The sequence below is a fragment of the Lytechinus variegatus genome, chromosome 13 (assembly GCF_018143015.1).
Source record: "Lytechinus variegatus isolate NC3 chromosome 13, Lvar_3.0, whole genome shotgun sequence".
Classification (NCBI taxonomy): domain Eukaryota; kingdom Metazoa; phylum Echinodermata; class Echinoidea; order Temnopleuroida; family Toxopneustidae; genus Lytechinus; species Lytechinus variegatus.
In genome coordinates, this window is record NC_054752.1 from 10107574 (window position 1) to 10133103 (window position 25530).

At 36.3% G+C, this 25530-nt stretch overlaps 1 pseudogene; it reads right to left on the bottom strand.

Annotated features, from left to right (window-relative positions):
- Positions 1-25530, bottom strand: part of LOC121426248 — a 71796-nt pseudogene that overhangs the window by 28012 nt on the left and 18254 nt on the right.

Here is a 25530-nt window from a genome sequence, read left to right on the forward strand (position 1 = left end):
CTCTAACTTTCATCGCCTCAGATTAAATCCGCTCATTGAAGTCTATACAGCCGATTCTCTCTTTATCCAACAAAGATCTTGGTGCGAAAGACCCCTTAAAGATTGTTTGAAGTGCGCAAGGGATCTATTAATCACTCGAGATCAAGTGTGAGATTAAACTTCCTCTGTATGATATCCTGTAGCAACCTAATACAAACAAGGGATTGGACTTGCCCTACGAGTTCAGTTAATCCCAAGGGCGATTAGCACAGTTTAGAGTGAAGTTCACACGACTGTCATTTTCAGGGGCAGTGGAACTGGATGGGGAGGGGGCTGGGCTTTACCCCCCCCCTGCCTTCTTTCTTATAATAAATATCTATCAAACAATAAAAGCAAAAATCTTATTGTGATTTTCTACATGTATATGGTTAGCCAATAACCCGCCCCCTCCCATTTCAAAACCATTCCGAGGCCCCTGATTTATATTATTATTACATTATTATTTAATAAGGATATAATTGATATACATATATATTTCAAATTTAAATGAACATTTCGGTAGAGAGACTGCAACTTGAGTACCAGTAAACAAAATTCCAAGTTCAATTGAAAAACAGACCTGGTTAACAAAAAGAGATCAGCTAGGTTGATGCAATCAATGGAATCAGATGGGGGGGGGGCCTAAATCAGACACAATCAATTTTACATTGGCTAAGAATGCCTTCTCGCTAACTTGCACTGTATTGGTTCACTCACTTCTTGTATGTAAATTATTTTGAAAAAAAATAATAAAAGCAGCACACAATTCCATCTAACCTACCATCAAAGGTCCTCTAATAAATATTTATATTAAATTTAGCAATCATATTTAGCTCAAAATGCCTTATTGCAGACATTGCAGTGTATTGATTCAATTACTTCTTCTTGTATATAAATGATTTAAAAAATAAACCCAACAATAATAAAAGCAGCACACAATTCCATCTAAGCTAGCATTGAAGGACCTCCCCTTAAAGTGCTCATATTTTTAGGAATACCAAATGTCAAATGCGAATGTTTAATCTACGATGGTCACGTGTGAACACAGGTTTGCAGAGTGCCTCATTGCAAAGGCCATTAATACAAGTTGCTTAGTCTAATATTTCCTAAACAAAGTCTAGGAATTCTATTTGACATTTGGGACCGGTTTCATAAAACTTGTTATGATAACAAATTCGCAATAACAGTTTCAAGCTACTGAAATCCATCCATCTAATTGGCTGAAAGTAAATTTGTATTGTACATTTGTCGTTTTAAAGTCTTTGTGAAATGTAACCCACTATATGAAACAAACCTTGATGTATAGCTTGACCATGATATATGATTCAATCAGGGTTATATCCTTTACCCATTTCTGAAGTTTGCCGGGAAATTAATACTATTATTTCATCAAAAGCAGACAATATTAGACAAACTTAAACAGGCAATGTGTTTTTTTAAGTTAATATTGACCAGACTTTTGTGAGTAAAAAGTGCAGATCAATTATCACAATGACTGTCTATGTGTGATGTTTCCTTTTTTTATTTGTATAACTGCCAGAATTTGGAAAATATTAATATTATTATCTTTTGTGCATCAAGATTTCTTATTTATTACTTTACAAATGAAAGTGACCTTTATTGTATGGTGGCCTAGATAAATATAGAAAATATAAAAATGCAAACATCAATATCAGAAAGATATAGCTAGTAAAGCCTATAAAGAAGAATACATGAATAATAAGGTCTAGTCAATTGTAATTATTAATCAATATATATTTTGGGGAAAATATTAGAAAATCAAGTTTCAAAGATTTTCATTTTGTATTCTCGGTGCATCTTTCTTCATTAACTCTCACTTTACATTTGCTCAGCTTTCCCTATACAGTGCATCCGTAAAAGAGGAAACCCATTTTAAAATATAGATTTAACAAGTACTAAATACATGTATGTTTTCTTACTATAGATTTGATACTCGTGGCAAGAGTGGAATCTCATCAATAATTTGAAACCAACAGCTTAGCAAATTGTTTTTGCATGGCAGATTACAAACAATAAATATTGAGGCATATCAGAAACGATTTGCGCAGAAACTCACGTGTGAATCTGAATCCACTCTCATTTCAGGGATCAGTGGAAGAAACTTAATAAAGAATACAAAAGAAATGCTAATGAGCCAATCGTTGAATGAGCACAGTCATCATATCACAAACCATTCTTGTGCATTTTTTCTGCGCAACTTGGTTTTGACATTAAAAATTTAAAACTTATCTTACTTGTTAATGCGTGAAGTGTTTGTCTCTCATTAGGTTTAAAAATAAAGAGGAATAATTGAATTATATGATTATGAATTAAAATACAAAATATCATATTCATTTGTCTTTGAATGAAAAAGACATGGGAATCCTGGTTTCCTTTTTTCTGGGACACACTGCATATGTTGATATTTATCCAGCACTATGGGTCTTATTCATTATGAGTAGATTCAATGCCAGGCCTTACCATCGTAGTGGTGTATTTAAACACAAATACCTTGAGATATGAATTAATCAAATGAAATGCAGTAGTACAGGGGAGAGATATGATCTTCACTGTGCATGTGCGTCAGCATGGTCATGGCAATCGGGGGAGGGGGGGGGGGGGAGGGGTGGGTCACAAAGATTAAATTGCGACTTAGAGTCATGCTTAAAGGTTGACTGGAATGATACGAAACGCACCACCATAAGGATGAACATGCGGTAGGACAATTCCATAAAACATGCACGTCTGACCCCCCCCTCCTATATGTGGGAACTTCATGAAATTTTCTGTCTCTGATTTATTGTTTTTTGACAATCTGTAATAATGTTCTCAAAGGACTTTGACTCGGTCAGTTTATAAAGTGAAGTAAGACTTGAGAAGAAAAAAAATGGAGGTCGGATACATTACAAAAATACTTAACATTTTATGGAATTGCCAAATAGTGTGTGTCCTCAAAGCATGATTTGGCCGATGCTGAGATGCGTTTTATACTGCACTGCTCGCAACTGGAAATTTAAGTGTGACTTTAGGAAGGTGTTGCAAGAAAATATTTGCAATCAATTGCAGATGTTCTATCGCAATTTTAAAATCTACAGATCAGATTTAGGGACCGAAAATAGAAATGTGACGATTGATCGCAGGTTTCTTGCAGTGCCCCATAATTCCTACTTAAATTTTTGTGAAACAACCCCCCCCCACTATATGATCTATGAGCATATATGTCCTCTATATGTCGCAATGAAAGAGATCATCCGAATTAATCTTGATTGTCCTCAATCCCTAGTAATGACAGATTGGACTAGCCTAAAACAGCCTTGAAAGCTACAAGCTGCACACAACAAACACGTTCACAAACTGAAAGAGAGTATAGGCCTACACACAGATATCATAGTTAAGACTTTGAATTTACTCAACTTAAAGAAAAAAGTCCACCCCAACAAGAAGTTGATTCAAATAAAAAGAGAAAAATCCAACAAGCATAACACTGAAAATTTCATCAAAATTGGATGTAAAATAAGAAAGTTATAACATTTTAAAGTTTCACTGAATTTCACAAAAAATATATGCACATCCTGGTCAGTATGCAAATGAGGAGACTGATGTCATCCACTCACTATTTCTTTTGTACTTTATTATGTGAAAATATGACATTTCTATTTTTCTCCTCAATGTCAAGTAAAACGTTAATTTTTTGTGTACATGTACCTCTAAACGAGGGATTTATTCATAATTCATCACACGTCATAATAAACTGAACATCACAATATATCTAACATTTTCTCAGGCATCTCTTATCTGGCTTCTTCATTCTTTGTTTGTAATTATTCTATTTTCCATTTCTCTTACAAAAAGGTATTTCAAACTTAAATCTCTTCTGTCTAGACCATATCTATTTCTATTATGCAACATTTTATGTATACACCAAAAGGCGACTGTCATTGTTATATCGGTATTGATTTTTAGGAAACAAAAAGTATTCACATGAATTTTGACTTTAAAAGTATACATAACAACACTCTTAACATAAGAAAAGAAAAGAACTGTTTGTTCAAATCACATTCAATAAAAGTCTTCTTTTACATGACATTGCATAGTGAAACAATAATTAATTCCTCCCTGAACATGTGGAATTAGCATTGTTTAATACTATATGGTTCAGTCAAGAAGATCCTTATTGTCAAATTTGTAAGAAATGAAATATTGTATAATTCAAACAATTAAAACCAAAATAGTGAGTGAATGACATCATCGACTCTCTCATTTGTGAAAAATAAGCGAAACTTTAAAATGCCATGACTTTCTTTTTATACATCCGATTTTGATGAAATTTTCAGCGTTATGCTAGTTTGATTTTCTCTATTGATTAAAATCAACATTATTCTGGGGTGAACTTGACCTTTAACTATTGGAAAGAATACAATGCCAAATAAAGGGTGTATAACACATATGATCAACATTTCTGCAAACAATTTTTTTCTCATGAGTGCAAGTTATTAACCCCTCCCTCCCACCCCCAAAAAAGGTGTAAAAATAAAAGTGGTGATAATATAATTACTACACTATCCTTCCCTATGTCTTTGTATCTCTGCCAGTCAAGTTTTTATTTATTTCTTTTATTTTCCTGATCATATGTCTTTCTATGAATTTATGTATGTATGTTTTATTCTTCTTTTCTCTATCACTCTATCATCTCTTGCTCTCTCTGATTTTCTGTGTCTTTTTGTCTCTAAGGCCCGAATTCACAAAGGTGGTTTTGAAAACCCACGGTTAAGTCCATGATTTATGCAGATTTCCTGTATAAATTACGCTTAATTTAGTGAGTATCGGGTGCTTGTATAAAACATGTCCAATGCCGATGCGTGCTTTTGTCACAGTACGCCAAATTGACGCCTGTTACCATGGTTAAATACGCTATTTCATTCATGAGTCCACTGTTTGAAGAGTGGACTCATGAATAAAAAAGTGGACTCATGAATAAAATAGCGTTGATAACAACGGCAACAGGCGTCAATTTGGCGCACTGTGACAAAAGCGCGCATCAGGAGTGGAATTTTTCATACACGCGCTAAATTAAGCGTAATTTATACAGGAAATCTACATAAACCATGGACTCACTCAACTGTGGGTTTTCAAAATCACCTTTGTGAATTCGGGCCTTAATGTCTCTCTGTCTCTATGTCACTGTATTTTTTCTCTTCCTTTCTATTGAGGGGGGGAGGTAATTTCACTGTATCATTGTCTCTTCCGTATTTCTTTCTTACTACATCAGTGCCTTTCCTTTTTCAGTCAACTCTCTATCAGGGGCGGATCCAAGATTTTCCCAAAGGGGAGGGGGGGCACATTTTTCTGAGGAAAAATTTGACAAGTAAAAAAAAAAGAAAAAAAAAGGTCTTCACTTTCAAAAGTGGGAGGGCACACTTCTGTTTTAACAATACAAATTTCTACAAGAAAAAATTTAATTTGTATCTCAAAGGGGGGAGGGCTGCCTGTGCCCCCCCCCCCCCCTTGGCCTTGCCAGTGCTCTCTATCTACCTTTTATCTACTGGTACACTATCCCCCCCCCTCTGTCTCTTGCTCACTATCCATCATCATATCACTGAAAGAAACAATTGCCCATTCCAAATTTCCCTTTCCACTTCCTCTGCTATTAAACAATTTTTCAGTATTCATTCAACTTCTACTATGGGGTGTGTTGGAATGCCATTGTACTAGCTAGGACAACCTTCAAAACAAAATGGCTTTTAGAATTTGCCAGGAACATAAAACTCCAGTCTCATGAGAAAAATAAATTGGTGAAAATTTAGAAACAGATTATTATTGATCTATACACAGGGGTATGACATTGCTTGCTAAATCAGTAAACGTGCGGTAAAGGACATATTCCAAAGAAAAACATTTTATTCAGTATTCAATCAAGGACATGCTGTTATAGAATTGTGACATTCCTCTTCAAATCAGAAATGTATTTATTCATGCACCAAAGAAAATATGTTTTTTATTGTTGTTGGCAAGTCATGAGGAACAATAACAGCACACATGTAGCCTAAATTATCTTTATACTCTTCTCTTTGTATTTTATGATCTTTTAACAAACGTTTTCTTATTCTGAATTAATGAGACTATACAGTCATATGCACTAAATGAAAAGAGAGAAAAACAAAATCATTTAGTCTCTTGAAAGAGATCTAAGTACTGCATTTTATTTTGATGTACTTATTTTACACACTTAAATGTATGCGTAGAAATGACCATGATCATCCTTACATTTTGTATTTCAATATAGGCCTTTAACCAAGTTGCAATCAGTTTTTATTGTGGTATTTTATCATTTATACTCCTTGAATACTATTTGGGGGAAGGGGGAAGGCGCAGAAACTAGTAAGCACCTCCTCCTCTTTCTCAATTTATCATTATAATTTCAATCGGTCAGGATAGCAAATACTGAATTTCAATTTGTCCTGAATATTATATCCAACAGAACACCTACTGATCATAAAGGCAAATATTAACCGACCTACTTCACATGGCAAACAGTTCAGGGTGGTATTTTCGTCTTTATGCCTACATGCACATCATATGAAAGACTGTAACCGCGTTTCTTTCAATTATTAGTATGTATTGATGAATGAGTGAATTGCTCTGATAATCAATGATAACAATCGTGATGCACTTATCATATTTTTATGACGAGACCTACTTTTTATAGAATAACAACACAGATCTTGCATAGTGCATGATATAAAGTACATATATGCTTCAAAATGAAAACATGGAAATCATTATCCTGGCTTGAATACTAGTCACGTACCAAGTTCTTTAAGCAGAACATTATTGTATTTTTTACTACTTCATCAATAATTATGAACTTTTATCTTTTCCAAATGGACCCAGTGAATCACTCCCACATGTTCAATCTGGCTAGGTCTTTATGGCTGAAGGTCTGGCACAGGACAGTGCAAAGTCCTTGTGCAGAAATGGGGCTACAGCAGGGATGGAGACACTGCCTGCGACTGCAGGGAGGAAGAGAGGATGCAACAACTCTTGGTCTGCCCCCTTCTACCACAGCCACAAACTGCCAAAGATCTGGGGCCCATGTCAAAGGACTTACAACTCTTGTAACTTTGTAATAATGGCAACTACCATGGTAACAGGGCTCAGTAGCCAAATAAAATCGAGGTTACCCATGGTAGTTGCCATAATGGCAAAGTTGCAAGTCCTTTATGAAACAGGCCCCCTGGGCCCATATTCTGAAGTCAGGTTTAATTCAAACTCTGATCCAAAGTTGTGGTTTAACTATGGAAAGCCAATTGTGACATAAATCTTTAACAGTACAGTAGAGGTTCATAGTATATAAAGCTCATTTGACTAACAAATCATTCTTAACAGTTTAGGAAGGATGAAAAGAAAATTGCCTTCACCATCATAAAGAATCAGGAAAATGCACAGTAAAAATAGGAAACATATTACAACGTGAACAAATTTTGACATGTTTGGCTTCCCATAATTTTAGCAGAGTTCGACCATGGTCTAAGTTAAACCTGAGTTCAGAATACAGGCAAATGAGTCTTTTAACCAAAAATCCAGATCTTGTACCCTCCACTGTACAGGACTTGTGTAGTGACCCGAGAGGAAGAAGAACTTTTTTCTCCCTCTTATTTTCTCTTTCTCAAAATATGGGCCTATGTAGGTAGGCCATTTGTATGCATATTTGCACTAAGGCATTCCTGCCTATTCCCGCTCAATTTACTCTTTGATCAACAAATCACCTTAAAAAATAATATTTATTCATCGTCCTTACCTCAAATTGTGCAGCTTTCATTTTATCTGACGTTCGGATGGACATGATCTCTCCTCTGCTTAATTTAGGAACTATTTGAAGTTTGGTTGTATCGAGTTCACCGATCCGCTGGCTTGCTTTGAACTGAATAAAAATACAACACATATTCACATTATACCCATCTTTCTTTAAGTGACAAGCAATAAGGACAATGATTTTCCATTTACTGGTAAATCAAAATGGAAAATCTGTTTTGGTTATTTACTTTTCATGTGAAAATTCATTCAATTACCTTTTCAAACAAGGCAAGAGCAATTTTGTGTCTCACCCACTTGTATAAATAACCAGAAATATCTTGATTTGCGAGGGCGCGCAACAGAATTGTATCGAAACTTCATTGTGAAATGACTGGGATGATAACACTTGTCATAAGAGCCTTGCTCGTAAACTTTAATGTTGAGCTGAAAATGACCTTTGACCTTACCATGTGACCTCCGACTGCAGCATAATATGCAGGTCCCCCAAGTCCATCTACCTTCCAAGTTTGGTTGAAAAGTGACTTACGGTTGCGAAGTTAGGTGTCATAAGAAAGTCTTGCATGTAAACTTTAATGTTTAACCTGAAAATATCCTTTGACCTTACAATGTGACCTCCGACTGCAGCCTAACATGCAGGTCCCCCAAGTCCATCTACCATCCAAGTTTCGTTGAAAAGTGACTTATGGTTGCAGAGTTAGGTGTCATAAGAGTCTTGCATGTAAACTTTAATGTTGACCTGAAAATGACCTTTGACCTTATCATGTGACCTCCGAGTGCAGCATAAAATGCAGGTCCCCTAAGTCCATCTTCCATCCAAGTTTGGTTGAAAAGCAACTTACGGTTGAAGAGTTAGGTGTCATAATAGAGTCTTGCATGTAAACTTTAACGTTGACCTGTAATTGACCTTTGACCTTACCATGTGACCTCCGACTGCAGCATAACATGCAGGTCCCCCAAGTCCATCTACCATCCAAGTTTGGTTGAAAAGAGACTTACGTTGCGGAGTTAGGTGTCATAATAAGAGAGTCTTGCATGTAAACTTTAACGTTGACCTGAAAATGACCTTTGACCTTACCATGTGACCTCCGAGTGCAGCATAACATGAAGGTCCCCCAAGTTCATCTACCATCCAAGTTTGGTTGAAAAGCAACTTATGGTTGTGGAGTTATGTGTCATTAGGTTTGTGACGGACGGAAGCCGGACAGACGCCGGACGACATTTGGATCCCTATGTCTTGCCTTCACCTCTGGTGGGCGAGACAAAAATGGAATTAATGTTTATGCTGTGTATGATTTTTAAGACCAAATGGAATATCCATTTTAGGTCAAGTTTGAAATGGAATGACAGGTTTTTCAGGGATTCCCAAGAAACAGAATGGCGGTGTGAGTTTGAAGCCTAAATAGCCATTGAATCATTTTCTATTTACTGCACACCGAAAGAGAACGGGGGGGGGGGAGATTTCCAAGAAATAAATATTCAGTGATATTTATATTTATTGGGATCTTTCATCTTGAGCAAAGCGGTCTGAATTCGAAGCCTAAAGAGCCATTGAATCATTTATATTTACTACACACCAAAAGTAAATCGGGGGGGGGGGGAATTTCCATGAAACAAATATTATTTAAGTTGATTTTAATTAATTGGGAACTTTCATCTTGAGAAAAGTGGTCTGAGTTTGACGCCTAAAGAGGAGGGGGGAGATTTTAAAAAAACAAATATTTAGTTATATTTATTCATTGGGAACTACATCTTAAAATTGGGAACTTCATCTTAAAAATGGTCTCAGTTTTAAGCTTTAAACTTGAGCCACTGAATCAACTTATTACACACCAAAAGAGAACTTGGGGGAGGAGGATTTCCAAGAAACAAATATTTAGTGATTTTTATTACTAAATTGAAAACTTTAATCTCAAGAAAGTGGTCTGAGTTTGAAGCCTAAAGAGCCATTGAATCATTTCTTTTTACTACACACCTAAAGAGAACTGGGGGGGGGGGGGGGTGGGGTTTCCAAGAAAGAAATATTTAGTGATTTTTATTACTAAATTGAAAACTTTAATCTCAAGAAAGTGGTCTGAGTTTGAAGCCTGAAGAGCCATTGAATCATTTCTTTTTACTACACACCAAAAGAGAACTGGGGGGGGGGGGGTGGGGTTTCCAAGAAAGAAATATTTAGTGATTTTTATTACTAAATTGAAAACTTTCATCTCAAGAAAGTGGTCTGAGTTTGAAGCCTAAAGAGCCATTGAATCATTTCTATTTACTACACAAGAATAAGGGGGGGGGGGGCGGATTCCAGAAAAAAAATTGTGATTTTTTTTTTACGGCTAAGTTGCTCTTAGCCAATCAGACGAAAGTATTTCCAGTAGCTTATAACATTTTTCAGTGAAAATCACTCACTAGTTTGTTTCAGTAAACCTCAGAAACCCCAGACCTCAACCACAGATCTACAAACATTCATCTACATCCCTGGATATGTTTCTGAGTGTTTCATCACTACCAGCTGTGCCCGGGCCAAGGGATCACCTGGGGGTCAAAGGTCAAATCCTTACCAATGAGATATCTGTTCTGTCTGCGGCGGCTGAGATGATCACATGACCTGTCGGGTTCAGCTTGTTCTTGGCTGCTATCATCACTAGTAGGTCCATCATTTGTAATCTACACACAATCGGAAGAAATGTTTGAAGATTAGCCCATCTAAAGACTTGATAAAGGCTCAGTGGTGTGAATTACAATGGAGAACTATTATTCTCAGAAAATCTTACAACATTGTGTGCAATGACTGAATACACATCAATTTTAAGTGATTGATTCTTTATGAAAATTTGATTTTTCAGCATTTGCATCCTTTAACTCTCATGTTTTTACGTCTGAAAAAGTTGCTTTGAGTATTTTTTTTAATTAAGCGATCATAAGTCATAGATGTATCCAGAAATTTTTCTTCCACTCAATTCGAGAGAAATGTTTTTAGAGAAAATAATAAAAGCATATCCCCCTCCCATTTACTCTCAAACCCGATTTTATTGCAAGCTTAGAGATGGTTTCTTTTACACAAAATGCTATTCATGATATATGGTATTCTTCTGAAATCTAATCATTTTTAAAGTTACCTACAAAAGTTAATGGTTTAAACTTACTTTGCATCGACTGTTGCTGTGACCGAGTTACCGGCTGGCAAGATTATCTCAAGTGTTCTCTGCCCCGCAGTCCGGGGTACGTCCCCTCCGCTACCGGACGATGTATGGCTGTTAGACGGGGAGGGTGGGGCTCCGTTGGACTGGGTGGTAGATCCATTGCTGGGCGGGGCTCTGGTAATGGACGATGGTTTGGTATGACTAGCAGGCTCAGGGATACCGTGTGTCTTAAAAGACTTCTTGGACCTGAAAGAAACGAAAATGGAAATGGTTTAACCGATCAGGAGTATTCTTAGAAAAGGATGATGGGCGGCTTTGTTATATTGGGTAGTTGATCCATTGCTGGATGGGGGCTTTGTAAAAATATGATCCTTAGGGATATTACTCTACTCATCTTAAACTACTAGGCTCGTATGTTGAAGTCGGGTTTAACTTTAATAAACTCAGGTTGAAAGTTGTGGTTTAAGTATGGATAGCCAATTGTTACGTAAATCAATAACAGTAGAGATATCATAGTTCAGCTCATTTGGCTCTCAAGGCATTCATAATTGTCTAGGAAGAATAAACAGATGATTGTCTTCATCATTGATGAATCAGGAAAGAGCACAGTAAACATAAGAAACACACAACTTAATAAAAATGTTGATACTTTTGGCTTTCCATACTTCAACCATAACTTTAAACCTGAGTTTAAGTTAAACCTGCTATCAGAATACGGGCCCTTTTCATTGTGGAAGCATGGTGGCATAGCAGTTCTGATTCTCGCCTTGTCATCAGAGGGTCGTGTGTTCAAATCTCACCACGGCCTAGTGTCCTTTGGCAAGGCGTTAATCCACACTCTGCCACTCTCTACCCAGGACCCAGGTGCAAATTGACCACAAAGAAATGGTTTTATTTAAAATCAATTTGCATTCACAAGCTAAACAGCACAACATTTACAAGAACATCCAATTGGCAAAAATACAGTATCAATAGACATCAATTTCATCAGGTAATGTGGAGCGTTGTGGCCCAGTGGATTAGTCTCCGGACTTTGAAACAGAGGGTTCGAATCCCAGCCATTGCGTAATTTCCTTCAGCAAGAAACTGCTCCACAATGTGTTGCACTCAACCCAGGTGAAGTAAATGGGTACCGGTAGGAAGTAATTCCTCAAGAAGCTGGGCGCGCTGTGAACGCCTAGCTTAGCCTAGCGCCTTGAGCACCTAACAAAGTGGGTATGTGCGCAATATAAATACCCTATATTATTATTTTTTGTCTAGATAAAACATTCACAATTAGTGATTCTTTTCAAAAGAGACACAGAAAAACAACAAGTCACTTACATGTAGGACTAATTTATTTTTTCAGAATCTTTAAATAATCCATATTACAATTATTTTAAGAATCAATTTACTTCAGTCAGTCGGCAAGCCCCTGTGTTAATGAGCAAATGGGCCAGATTTATCCAAGTCCTCTCGTGGCTGAATTCATGTCCCTGCAAAATCTCGTGAATTGTGAGACTTTCTTTCTCAAAGAATTTAACCACTTTCTCCTGGAGTAAAATTGATTATTTTTGTACCATTGGGAAGAGTAAATGTTACTCTTTCATAAAGGTTATTTTTTTGGAATAAAATATTTTGATAAATAAGTGATTTTTTTACGAGAAAAGATGCATCAAACAGAAATTTCTTCCTCTGTTTTCACTTGCAAATTGTGCAACATTTTGTGTTTTAGGTACCAACATTATTTATATCATCAAAAAGCTCAAACTCTATACTTTCTTACAATGTCACTCTTGATATGTGGCATCTTTTAGATGGGTCAGCAGCCAGCTTTTTCCATCAAGATGCAAGACAAGATTTCTAAAATTTCTGAGTAACATAAAATCCAGAGTTCTGATTGGCTGAATAATGTTTTCACAACAACAGGCGCGGGTTATTTGAAGAGATTACCACATGGTGAGTGTGACCTTGCAGAGGCCCAGTGTGGGGAACATTGGAATTTGCCTGGGTGTGTGGTCTCTGTGACCAATCAGAGTGCAGTATCTTTGTTTTTGAGCTGCTAAATGTACTTGGCCTATGAAAAGCTGGCTGCTGACCCATCTAAGATACATCTTCTTATACAAATTATATCATATTAAAGCGTAGATCTTCAGCTTTATTATGATCTGAAAATCATTTGTACTCAAACAGAAATCAAGTGTGAAAACAACAACATTTGTTGCATGAAAAAATCATTTTGTTTCATTTTTTATATCAAAAGTTTTCCCTATACTACAACATTTTTTAAAGAATTCCAAACACATGACCTGAAAGAATGATTCTTCTTCTTTACAAAGATACCAAAAACATGAAATTTGGTTAATATTTAGAGCAGCAATGGCAGAATAAAAAGAGGTGTTTTGGTTCGCACCAAGCTCATTAACTATGCAAAAACCCTATAGTCATGAATATCACTTGGATAAAAGAAGCTACTTTTTCAGGGCTTGCCGACTCACTGTACTTTGGGTGTGTGCATTTTAACAAGGCCTTCTCCTGGCTTTTTAGTACACTCCTGTTTCCCCATTCATTTATCTTTCATCTTGTTTTTATATTGTTTCAATGATTTGGCAAAAATACTTTATCACTTTCGCCTATTTTTATTTATATTTCAATGATATGTTTTAATTTTTATTGTCTCTTTGTTTGTATATGATCATGATATCGACTTGTATTTTCAATGAATTGGAAATAAATGATGTATTGAATTGATTAATAAGATTTTAACAAAACTTCTGAGACAATGTGGAGGCTAGTTGAGTCACCTCTACAAGTATACAGTGTATCTGAAATAACATTCAGAAATGTCAAGGTTTTGAAATGAATGTAAAAACAAGACAATGATGAATGAAAATTGACTGAAGATATTTGAGCCTCAATTTTCACTTAATTTGCGTAACTATACATTGTACGATGACAGCTTTGAAGTGTAAATTTCGAGGAAAAAAATCATTGCTAATCATCACATGCATTTGAATAACTTTTTTTGGCATGTGAAATGACTATGCAAACATTTACATACAGGTGGAGTATGTCTAGTTCTACACAGTGACATTCACTCGTCATTAATGTCAATTGGATCATTTCCAATTTTAATACCTATAGGATGACCTGTATTCTGTATGAATAGCAAAGTCACCTGCCATAAACAGATAACCTTATAACTTTTAATTACTTTAATAGTATTTGGTTTGAAAAATTCCTGCATAACTTATGACTAAAGTACAACTTTGTTATGGTCCAAGCAAAATGAATTACACAAAGGCAGGTGTCAAGGGAAGGGGGGGGGGAGCGCTTCTCCAATTATTCTTCAAGTGACCCCACCCCAAAAAGGGATACAATTTATTTTAAAGATATAGGGAAAAAAGAAAGAAGAAGAAGTATCAAAATGTCAGAGTTACCATAACTCATAACATTATATCATATAATAATAATATTATGGTTCTTTTATATATATATATATATATATATATATATATATATAGGACAGATGTATATACTCTACTACTATCTACTATTTCAACCCCCCTGATCAAAATACTTGCATGTACATGTGATGTCCAAAAGTCTTATCTTTCAGATACAATTTATGTACCTAGATAGTTAGAAGGCTACATACCTCAGTATAATTCTTGGTCAAAGGTCCAAATGATACGAGACCAGTAGGCCTATATCAAGTACTAAAGTCTATCAAAAGCTACAGGCCTATATACACCCATTTTTTCTAGGTTTAACAACTAGATGTTATTAGCTTTAACAGTGATAAAGTGCTCTTTTGACATAGACTCAATACTGATCAGAAGAGAAACAATGTGATGCAATGTGTAGTCCGGGGAGGGCACAGCTGGCCAGTGCCCCCCCCCCCTTTGAGAAGCAAAATTAAAATTTGTCATGTAAAAATGGCATAAAAACAAAAGTGTGCCCCTCCCCCCCTTTTGAAAGTGAAGACCTTTTTTTTTGCTTGTCAAAATTTTGGGAGGACGAAATTTCATTAGTTTTTTATTCAATACCTTTTCTTTTTTTGGGGGGAGGGCTTGTCAAATTCATCCTCGGAAAAAATGTGCACCCCCCCATTTGGAAAGTCCTGGATCCGCCCCTGAAGTTCAAGGTTTGATCAATATCACTTGACCTACATGTACATGTCTTATAACATGTTGTAAACAATGAATAGAATGGTATAGAATTCTATATGCTTTGGTTACAAACAACTGAACTAACAACTGTTTCTATTCATGTGGAGGACATCTTCTCCTTATAATCCTAATTCCTTAATCCTTGAATAAGATTTAACACAATGTGCCTTTAATCACAATATGAAACTTATTGCAAACAATTCCTTTCAATAAAGAAGATGAATTGAGGCATGGCCACTCTATTCAATATTGGTTTGAACCACATTGATATATAGGCCTACATGTATCCAACTGATACACCTTTCATAAACCCCTTTCATAAACCCCATTAAAATGAATTAGGCGGCTAATAGCAGCATAATTTGGTCGTAAAATTGGAGGAGGACAAGAGTTATCCGCATTACTCTGATGCTGCTATTATCCGCATAATAGCAGCATCGGGACAAGATTTTGAGTTTATGAACGCATTTCCAAATAATGCGGATAATTGCCATGGTGCGGTCACAAGGTCACCCTTTTCCAACACAACCGCATCGGAGGGGGCGTGTCCAGTTGTCATGGCGATTATCCGCCTTTTTCAGGACGGGCGCTCGTAAAAATAATGCGGCTTATTTTCGGAGTTTATGAACGCAATTTTTATTGAATTATCCGCATTACTCTTAGGCGGCTAATTGGAGGATAGGTTTATGAAAAGGGTATGATATACATTAGGCCTATCCTTTTAAGAGGTCAGACATTATTAATCCTCACTGAGAAGTTTCTATAGCTAGTAGTATAGAATAAGTAGGCTCTAGTCTTGAGGACTCCATGATGTTTTTTTTTATATTTTGATGTATATTTCTTCATCATGATGAAGAAATGATGAAGAAATATATGTCAAAATATTAAAAAAACATCATCATGGAGTCCTCAAGACTAAGCTCTCAATATAGTTATGTAGTAGGATTCCTTGTTTCATAATGTTGCATATGATATGTGCAACTTTACCTGTTAGGGTGCAAATCAAATTCTCAATAATCTTTATTCCCATCTTTGAAGATTGGATCTCTTTATTGTAAACAAGCCTCTAGATGCAAACTACATTGTGTGTTTATAGCCAAATTTGATCAGATATACTTCTGGGAAATTCGCTCCCAAGTATGTTTAAGCCTGGGAGAAGAAAATTAGTTATATCTCAGACAAGCCATCAGTCTAGCTTCATAAAGAGTCACGTGGAGCTGGTTAATTTCTCAAAACAAACATAAATAAACTTGATAATGAGCCAAAGTTTGTAATCAGCACCAGATAGGCCTGCAGGTATACATACATGGAAGTTGAATGTCATACGCATACCAAAAGTTAAAAGCAATAATGTAAAAACAAAACACCAGGCCCCTAATATAACACCAAAAGATTGATCGTAGTGATGATTTCAACAATTGATCATGCACAATGATCAATGCAATCAATCATAATTACAATATCAGCGCTATAATCAATCACTAAGCTTTACATTACAGGGCACAGGTATTATAACCAAATACCCAAATATACTGACCTTGGAAAACAGCACTCCATGGTATCTAAAAATGTTTGTAATTCTCAGTCACTCCTAACATGCTGCACTACAACCCAATACACTCTGCAGGAGGTCCGCACCCAACACAGGCAATCATCAAGCCCAATCTTGAACTTTCCCCTGTCTTAACAACTCCTGTAATGGACACCCCGGTCTAGAATGTCACCCATGCTTCCAAGCGCCATGAGCTAGTTCAAAATATAAACCAAGATCAAGAAACCTTCTGGCAGGGATACTGCGTAGTAGTGCCTTGGAAACCCTATCCAACCAATTTCGCTGAAGGTGAAAAACAACACTCAAGAATGTTCCTGCACTCTGCCAACATCACAAGCAGAAATTCACAAGTTTATATATATCCGTAGTAAACAACTCGGTGGAGAGCCAGTCGATAGTGAAAACTATTGCCCTGCCCACTCCGATCAAGAGATCAGTCTAAAACCCCGAAAGAATACACCTCCCCCAGAACAATGCCGGGCCTGTGTATATATACAGCAGCTCGGGAGGAGTACAGAGTTCTATTGACTTGTATATAGGAAAAGAGCTGGACTGAACAATAGAGAATGCAAACGAGACAGGAACAATAACGACTGGTCTTCAAATACAAAAGACCAAATAAAGAAGGGATTTCAATTCAATGTGTTCTCCCCTACTTACTAGTGGTTGCTCACTAGTATTTGAGCTTCAAATCTACATACTGCTGCCGAAAGCTTGGTAAGAATTATAAACCATGCCACAGCACTTCACATACTCACCTACTCTTAATCTGAAATCTGTTCTATTCATTCTATTCACGGTGACTGTATTTACACTACTTCCAGAATACATGTACATAAAGTTACTTCTGGATTTTTAAAGCAGTTTTATCATTATAAGAAAAAAAAAACAAATATCAAAGAGGAAGTTTTCCCGGACAAAAAGTTTGTTGAAAAATACCAGAAAAAACAACAAATATTGGTGAAGTTTTGAGGAAAATCCAATTAAGATTAAGAAAGTTAAAACAATCCTAAATTTATATGACATCATAATAAATGAGCAGCTGCCTCATATGTTATGTAATATAAAAAAGAATTCCATCAAAGAAGAAAATATACAAATTTGACAACAAGTTGTTCATTCAATAAAAAGAATTCAGACCAAATTATCTGAAATATCTGAACTATTTTTCATAATTGCATATCAGAAGTATTTCCTATATCAAATTCATGACTAAGCTAACAATTTTTTTTCTTCAAACAGTGCATAAACTAAGTACAGTGTATTCATGTCTCAACTTTTGTTACACATAAACATAGCAATTATAAACAAGAAATTATTTTCTGGCCAAAATGGAAATTTATTTTCCTAATGTATTTAATACAAATTGACTCAAAGTACAGATTGGCGTCACTAAAACACATTAGTTGCTAAGAGCCTATCAAAGTCTATAAGATAATGATCTCCATGATCCTATCTCAAAGTGATTAATATTCTACTTTTACCTGTATGAACTACATTTCCTACCATTTTCTTATTTGCCTACGATGTACTTCTACCTTGATTGCATCCCCGTGTAATTTGATTGGGATCTAATTTTCTCAATATCACTTGGTATTTAAATTCCAACTTTTTCTACAAGTACCCATGATTATGTCCCAAGAGGTTTGTACAATTGTGTCATTTAGGGTGCAAAAGACCCAGGGGGCCACTTCCACTGATGAGTGGATACCATGCATGACCAAAAAAAAAACATGTAAAAAGGATCTCTTTTTCAAGAAAGGGTATGTTACGTACATGTACATAACAACATAAGGGTGTCAAAAGCACTGAAATAATGATAAAAGGTATATTATATTTTGCTCGGAGAACTATGTGTTTACAGTCCAGTTTCCGAGGGTATAAAAAGAATGCAACATTTAGGGTCCAATTTGAGTGAGGTTGAGTGGGGTGGTACTAAAAGTAAAGGTAAAGTTGACGTCCGTGACATTAAGATATCGTTGTACTTGTTTAGGGGGTCAATTCAGGGAATACTTGTCAAGGGGTACCGTTTTGTTTCCATTACTTGTTAAGGGAGGGTTTTACATGCCAATACTTGTTAAAGGTGCATTTTCAGAACATGGAAATACTTGTTTAGGGTGCTTTTTGAAACCCCATGGTCATGCATGGTATCCATGCATTTGCCAATGGAAGTGCCCCCCCCCCCCTGGCAAAAGAATCATACAGGATCATTTTTTTTACCACAAACCTATTAAAAAGAGAAACAATAAATTCTAGTAGCCTGGTTGGGAGATGGGCAAGGAAGTTTTCTTTCCAAAAGCAATGTAAACTATACTAAGGTCGAATCAAGTGATCAAATATTAGTTATAAGTACAGTAGGTACCAGGGTTTGGCTCGATTACAAGGAAATTGACCAATTACTTAATTAATTACATTTTTTTATTAATTGTAATTAAAGTTTTGAATGGGAAACTAATTGTAATTAAAATTTTTAAATGTAATTGACTTCAATTACTGTCAATTACTTTTAATTACATTCATTTACTATACAATAAACTTACTTAATTATTATCTAATTTCATGACCTTTTTCATGTCATCTGCTTCAGCCTCAAAGACAGTAACGGGCAAATTCCATGCTCTTTAACCTTCACCTTTTCAGTTTCTCTGTAACTGAAAATTATGTAGAAATACATGTATGTGGTAACTAATATATACAGAATAAAACTTGGTTTCAGTTATGACTTTTCTAGAAAGATATTGAAATTGAAAAAAGTAATTGGTAATTGTAATTGAAAAAATGCAATTTAATTGAAAAGTAATTATAATTGAAAATTTCTTCAATTACGTAATTGTAATTGTAATTGAAGAAATTAATTAAGCCCAATCCTGGCAGGTACAAACCTACACATCGTTTAATATACATGTATGCAGGCAAGATTCTGAATATGAATCAGTCTTGCATTTCTATTTCTATAATTCTAATGACATAATGCAGGATGCTAAATAACTTTTTAGAAGCACCTGCCCAGCTGGGCAAGTAGATTTTTAAATAGTTGGAGTATACTTGGCCAAAATCTATTTCACTCGCCCCAAAATATCCTTGAATTTTTTTTATCTCTTCAAAAGAAAGTTTTGCGGTTTTATAAACCATTGACCTTTTTCTAAATTTTTGACATGAACTGATCTAACGGTACCATGTTATTGCATTTATTTTTCCAAATTGATTTTATCTTGCCTGCCATGACCAAAATTAGAGTCCATATCATATCATCGACCTCCATTTTGGTCATTTTTCTGTGAGAATTTTGCTTGCCCGAATCGGGCAAGTAGGTTTGGTCTTATCTTCAAAACACTTGCCCAACTCTAACTTTTACTTGCCAAAGGCAATCGGGCAAGTGCTTATGTAGCACCCTGATAAAGGTATCAAAGGGTGTGTTTATGCTTCCATTGCGAGGACAGAATCAGCGTTTTCAAACGTCGATTCAAAACGCTGATCGTAAACGTGGTTCTGGGAGTATCGTTTATGCTTAACTTTTCAGAGGCAAAATCACGATCTCCAGCTGGCTTCGCATCGTAATTTTCATTGAGCAGGAAAGCGAGGTCGAATTGGGCGCGCCCTTTTTCGAAAGTTTTTTTCCGAGTGTTGTTATTACGTGGAGATAACATGAGCAATGCGACTGTATTTGCCCACGGGTTTTCATCTCACCAGAAGCATGTACCAAATGACGTCATTTAAACACGTTTACGATCGTGGTTCTGTTTATACTTCCCCAGAAAGCCTGATTCTGGTCAAACGACGTTTACAAACGCACCTTTTTGTGAGTTTACGATCGGCGTTTTGACACAGCGTTTAAATGAAAGTAAGCATGGACGCGACCATGTTTTGGACTAATCATGTTTGGAAACGCTGATTCTGGCCTGAAAAGTGGAAGCATAAACACGGCCCAAGTATCATGCTTCATTCACAAACTCATTTCATTTTCCAGAAAAATTCCATGAGTGACGGTCCATTATTATTATTTCATCAATCACATGATCAATGACCATTCTCAAAAACAACATAACTTTCATGAAAATTAAAATATTTACAATATGATGTATCATCTGCGAATTCACAAACTGACAGAATCACTGACCTTGGCTTTGACCCCCTGCTCAATAACGGCATATTTTTATGGAAAATCACATTAGAATTGCAAAAAATATTGCAATCATCAAGTCAATTCGCAAAGTGGCAATTATCGAAGGTAATACACAACAAAAGCATACAATTTTTGTCCGGGAAGTGAAAAGAAACTATTCATGTTTGAACCACAACAATAAACTATTCCACAAGGAGACGAGGAGAATTCCTTTTTTCAAGTGTGTAACAGGGCATCCAGGCTACAGTGAACTTCTATTCAAAACATAATGGTATATCATTCTGAGTCATGGTACATTTATTTATTTATTTATTTATCTTCTGAAAATATGCCCCCTTCCACCCCCCCTCCAAAAAAGGTTATAGATTCAATAAAATAAAATAAAAAAGACTGGTATATAGCCTCATACATGTACTTTAATTGGTATCCCCTGCTGCCCCCCTTATAAAAGCAGTTCTAAGAGTAAGACTTCAATGAAGGAAAATAGATTATCATACAGAGTGTTTTAACAGCGATGTACATTAAAAACGTGTGTTTTGGTCAGCATCAATTGCCCATGCAATATCAGAGCGTATCCCTAAATAAGACCAAAATCTGACAAATTTGCTGTTGAGGACGAGACCATATTCAACAGTCTAGTGTGCGTGCGCGAATGCATGAAATATACAACGCGTACAACAATGAAAGCAATGCCATGCGCAGCAGAGATCACACTTATGTTTCATGTCTTCATGACGAATTACCTGAAAGTCGCATGTCAATGACCAAAATTGATTATGAAGTGATGATGCCATAATAATGTGATAAGTGATATGACTTGTTAAATCAAATTTCTCCTATTTTTTTTTTTGGGGGGGGAGGGATATAAAGATAGATGATAAGGATGGCTTTATTTCATGAAATACCAGAATATTCCACTCGATAGGGCCAATGTTCCACTCATCTCCGATTTGTGGAATATTTTCCCAGACTCTTGTAATATTTTGGGTATTCCATTCCGAACCATCTAATATAATATAATTATTACAGTCCACCATCATCGGATAAAAGAAAATATTCTCATAATTCATAATTATTGAATTCCTGCCGTGCAGTTTCATAAGCTTATACAGTATTCCCCAAATTGAGCTCCATTAGGATGAGAGGGGCATGTAGGCAAGGAAAAATTATCTGAAGATTAATGTTTGCTCACAATCCACAAACTGTAAATAAAACATATACACATGTACTCACCACATAAATGACATGGCTGTCGATTAATAAACACGCATCTCTGTCTATAATAATCCAATTACAATGTCCGATTCGGGTCGCGTCGTCGAAAAGAAATATGAAAATTGACAGGAATAAATCCTCCCTACTTATGACTGGAATGGATCATAATTCATTCCCTGGTCTTTCCTAAGGCTTTGATGTTTGAAGAAGTGATAACAGAAAGGTATAATGTTGGTAGAGCGCTATCAAAACATACACGCCCCACTTGTGAGCATGCGGAATATAATGGGTTCGGGGAGAATGGTATATAGATTGGGCAGCGGCCTATATATGTTTGTTCTGTGGCATGCTGTCTAGAGAGGCTGGCTTGATCAATCTGATATCTCCTCTACCTATTTCCATTGTTCATAGAGCCTTGATTCTATTCATAAGAGTCAGTCATGTGTGCGCGAAAGGTGAATATTTCAGAATTGACTCAACACAGAGAGGTCCTCTGTTGAGACAATAGAAAAGGAAAAGAGAAAGAGATGGAGAGAGGGAGGGAGGGGCGGGGATGATCAGCAAGGGGGGGGTAAGAAGAAAGATAGGGGAGGGAGGGGAGAGAATGAGTCAAAAAGTGAAAGAGAGAGAGAGGGGCAGCTCTGAAAGGAAAGAGGATGTACAGTGATAATTTTGTGTAGAATATCAATATGAATGTTTTCAGACTAAATTGCTTGGAAATACTAATAAAGAATAATTCACTGCAGGCTGACTCTTACCCCTTTCATAAACCCCATTAAAATGAATTAGGCGGCTAATAGCAGCATAATTTGGTCGTAAAATTGGAGGAGGACAAGAGTTGTCCGCATTACTCTGATGCTGCTATTATCCGCATAATAGCAGCATCGGGACAAGATTTTGAGATTATGAACGCATTTCCAAATAATGCGGATAATTGCCATGGTGCGGTCACAAGGTCACCCTTTTCCAACACAACCGCATCAGAGGGGGCGTGTCCAGTTGTCATGGCGATTATCCGCCTTTTTCAGGACGGGCGCTCGTAAAAATAATGCGGCTTATTTTCGGAGTTTATGAACGCAATTTTTATTGAATTATACGCATTACTCTTAGGCGGCTAATTGGAGGATAGGTTTATGAAAAGGGTATCTGAGCGCAAAGCGAAAAAAATTCATTCAACCTTTAAAACAAAAGACCAGAATAAAAAATCATATGAAATAATGCCTATATAATACAAAGAAAATTGATTTCAATAATATTGTAATTCATTCATGGTAAATTTGCTAAGACAGAGCTCTTCAAAGTGAATCTTGACCCAAATTAGTATATTACTCAAAACAGAAGGTCTCATTTCATATTTAGCATAATCAATTGAATTACATAAATGTATACAATTTTTGACATAATTATTAACAAGTAATTTTGTAAATTATTCCAAGTACAATATAATCAATAGCTGAGATCCTAGGGGGAGCTCCCAGACCCATCCCCCTTCCCAATCAGCTGTATAATCTACCAAAACAGCCCATTGTGACTAAGAAGCCGTTCTCATTACGCTTTCTAAAACTAGTTTATTGGAAACCGATTCAGGAAACCAGTTTGGAAGATCGCTTTGCTAGCTTTCCCACTTGATAACACGATAGTAGTTTTCAAAATCACTTCATGTAAAGCGCTCTTGTTGCTATGGAAACGCTCTCAGTGGGGTGACACGTTTCGCGCGAAATTCGAAACCACAGCATAGGCATTCTACACCTGTCGTGTGGAGTAGTGCGCTCAAAATGTGCGAAGATCGCTTCCCGAAGAACGGTTTTGTCCTCACTTACGCTAAAACCAGTTTAACGAGGCAAAGCGATCTTGAAAACTACACCGCGAGGTGGTTTTCCAAACTGGTTTGAAAGATCGCTTCCAAGACCGATTTGACCATTCTCACTATGCGTTAAACTAGTTTCCACTTAACTAGTTTCCAGTAAACTAGTTTTAGGAACGTAGTGAGAACAGCCTCTCATTTTCTCTGCAAATCCCTTTTATAAAAATACCCTATTATTAGACTCAGTCTAGCGACCCTTTTGTTAGTGAATGGTCTCCTGACTCCTGGGAGTAGCTTGGTCTATTGGGATGTCTTGATATAGACACAACTCCAGAAGGACTTTTCTGACATCTTTCTGAAAATAAACAGAATTTCAGATACTTTGCACACAAAAGAACTAATCTGTAATAAAACCTTGAAAACAGTTGCTAATGTCAGAGAAGTTATGTAACGACTAACGATGCAAACAAATGTGACATTTTGGTTTATATGTTTACATCTGCCACTGGTCAATGACTACTCTATTGTTTAGGAAACTCTACAGTACGTCAGGGGCCATGTATTATGATATGATCATAATATAATCAAGGGCAGTCTATACAGGATTTTAGAATGGGGAGGGGGATCCAAAAACCCACTTTATATAATTTCCCAAATAGGTCACTTTCACCTTCGCTCTCCAAACAAGTTTGACAAGCCTATTAGCCTACGCCCCTCCCCGGAGAGTTCGACTTAACTATCAAAAAAACAAACAATTTTCATTCACACTTCCAAAGAAGATACAATACTGTAGGATAGGCCTACTATTTGCATATAAATTTAGGTAAAAGAGACCTGGATATGAAATCAATAAACCAAACATATAGGACCTACTGTATAGAGTGAATGACAGACAGTCACCGTTAAAGAGCAGGTAAAATAGTGACTGAGGAGGGAGAAAATAAGTGTATCAGTCACCACAACAATGCACATTCCATTGGCATTGCATTTTAATAAGAAGACTTCCAACAAACAACAGCTTTACCTGCAACAAGTGAACATCATCTTCGCAATTCATTTGTTGACGTGTTCCTCCGAACTAATAAAAACAGCAACAGAAGTAGTATTACACCGGTATTTCCAAAAAAGGGTCCAGAGGGATGGTTACTACTCCAGTCAAACGAAATGAAAGTTAAGATGTAGCCTACGTTGTATCCCAGAGTAGTATGCCTCAGTGTAGACTACCTCAGAGTTTATAAGGTGGGGTTCTGTTCGATTAGTGAATAACAAACCTCACAAGTGAGTCTTTAGTCGCAGAGCTACTCTCTATAGAATGCCACAGATTAACTATAATTCATTCCGATTTCAGGGGCAAGGGGATATTAAAGAATAAAAAAAACCTGAGGGATAATAGATCCACCAAACTTTGGTCTCTGGTTTTCGAGTGCATAAAGTTCCTTTTTGGTTGTTCGATGAGGCATAGCTGGCATAGTTGAGCTTCTCATCGCTATTCATCTGTGATGAGCACAATCGAACCATTCCTTTCGGGTTATGAAATTCATATTCAATTCTCTTTCAATGCATCTGCAGTTTAACAGAGAATATAGCCTGGGAAAATATGCGAAAAATCAGATTTGATAGGGGGGAAAAATTGACATTGTGGAAAAGTGTACAGTTTGTGACCCCAACCATGGTGAAATATTGACCATAGGGAAAATGAATTTTTCAGAGCACACTTTGTT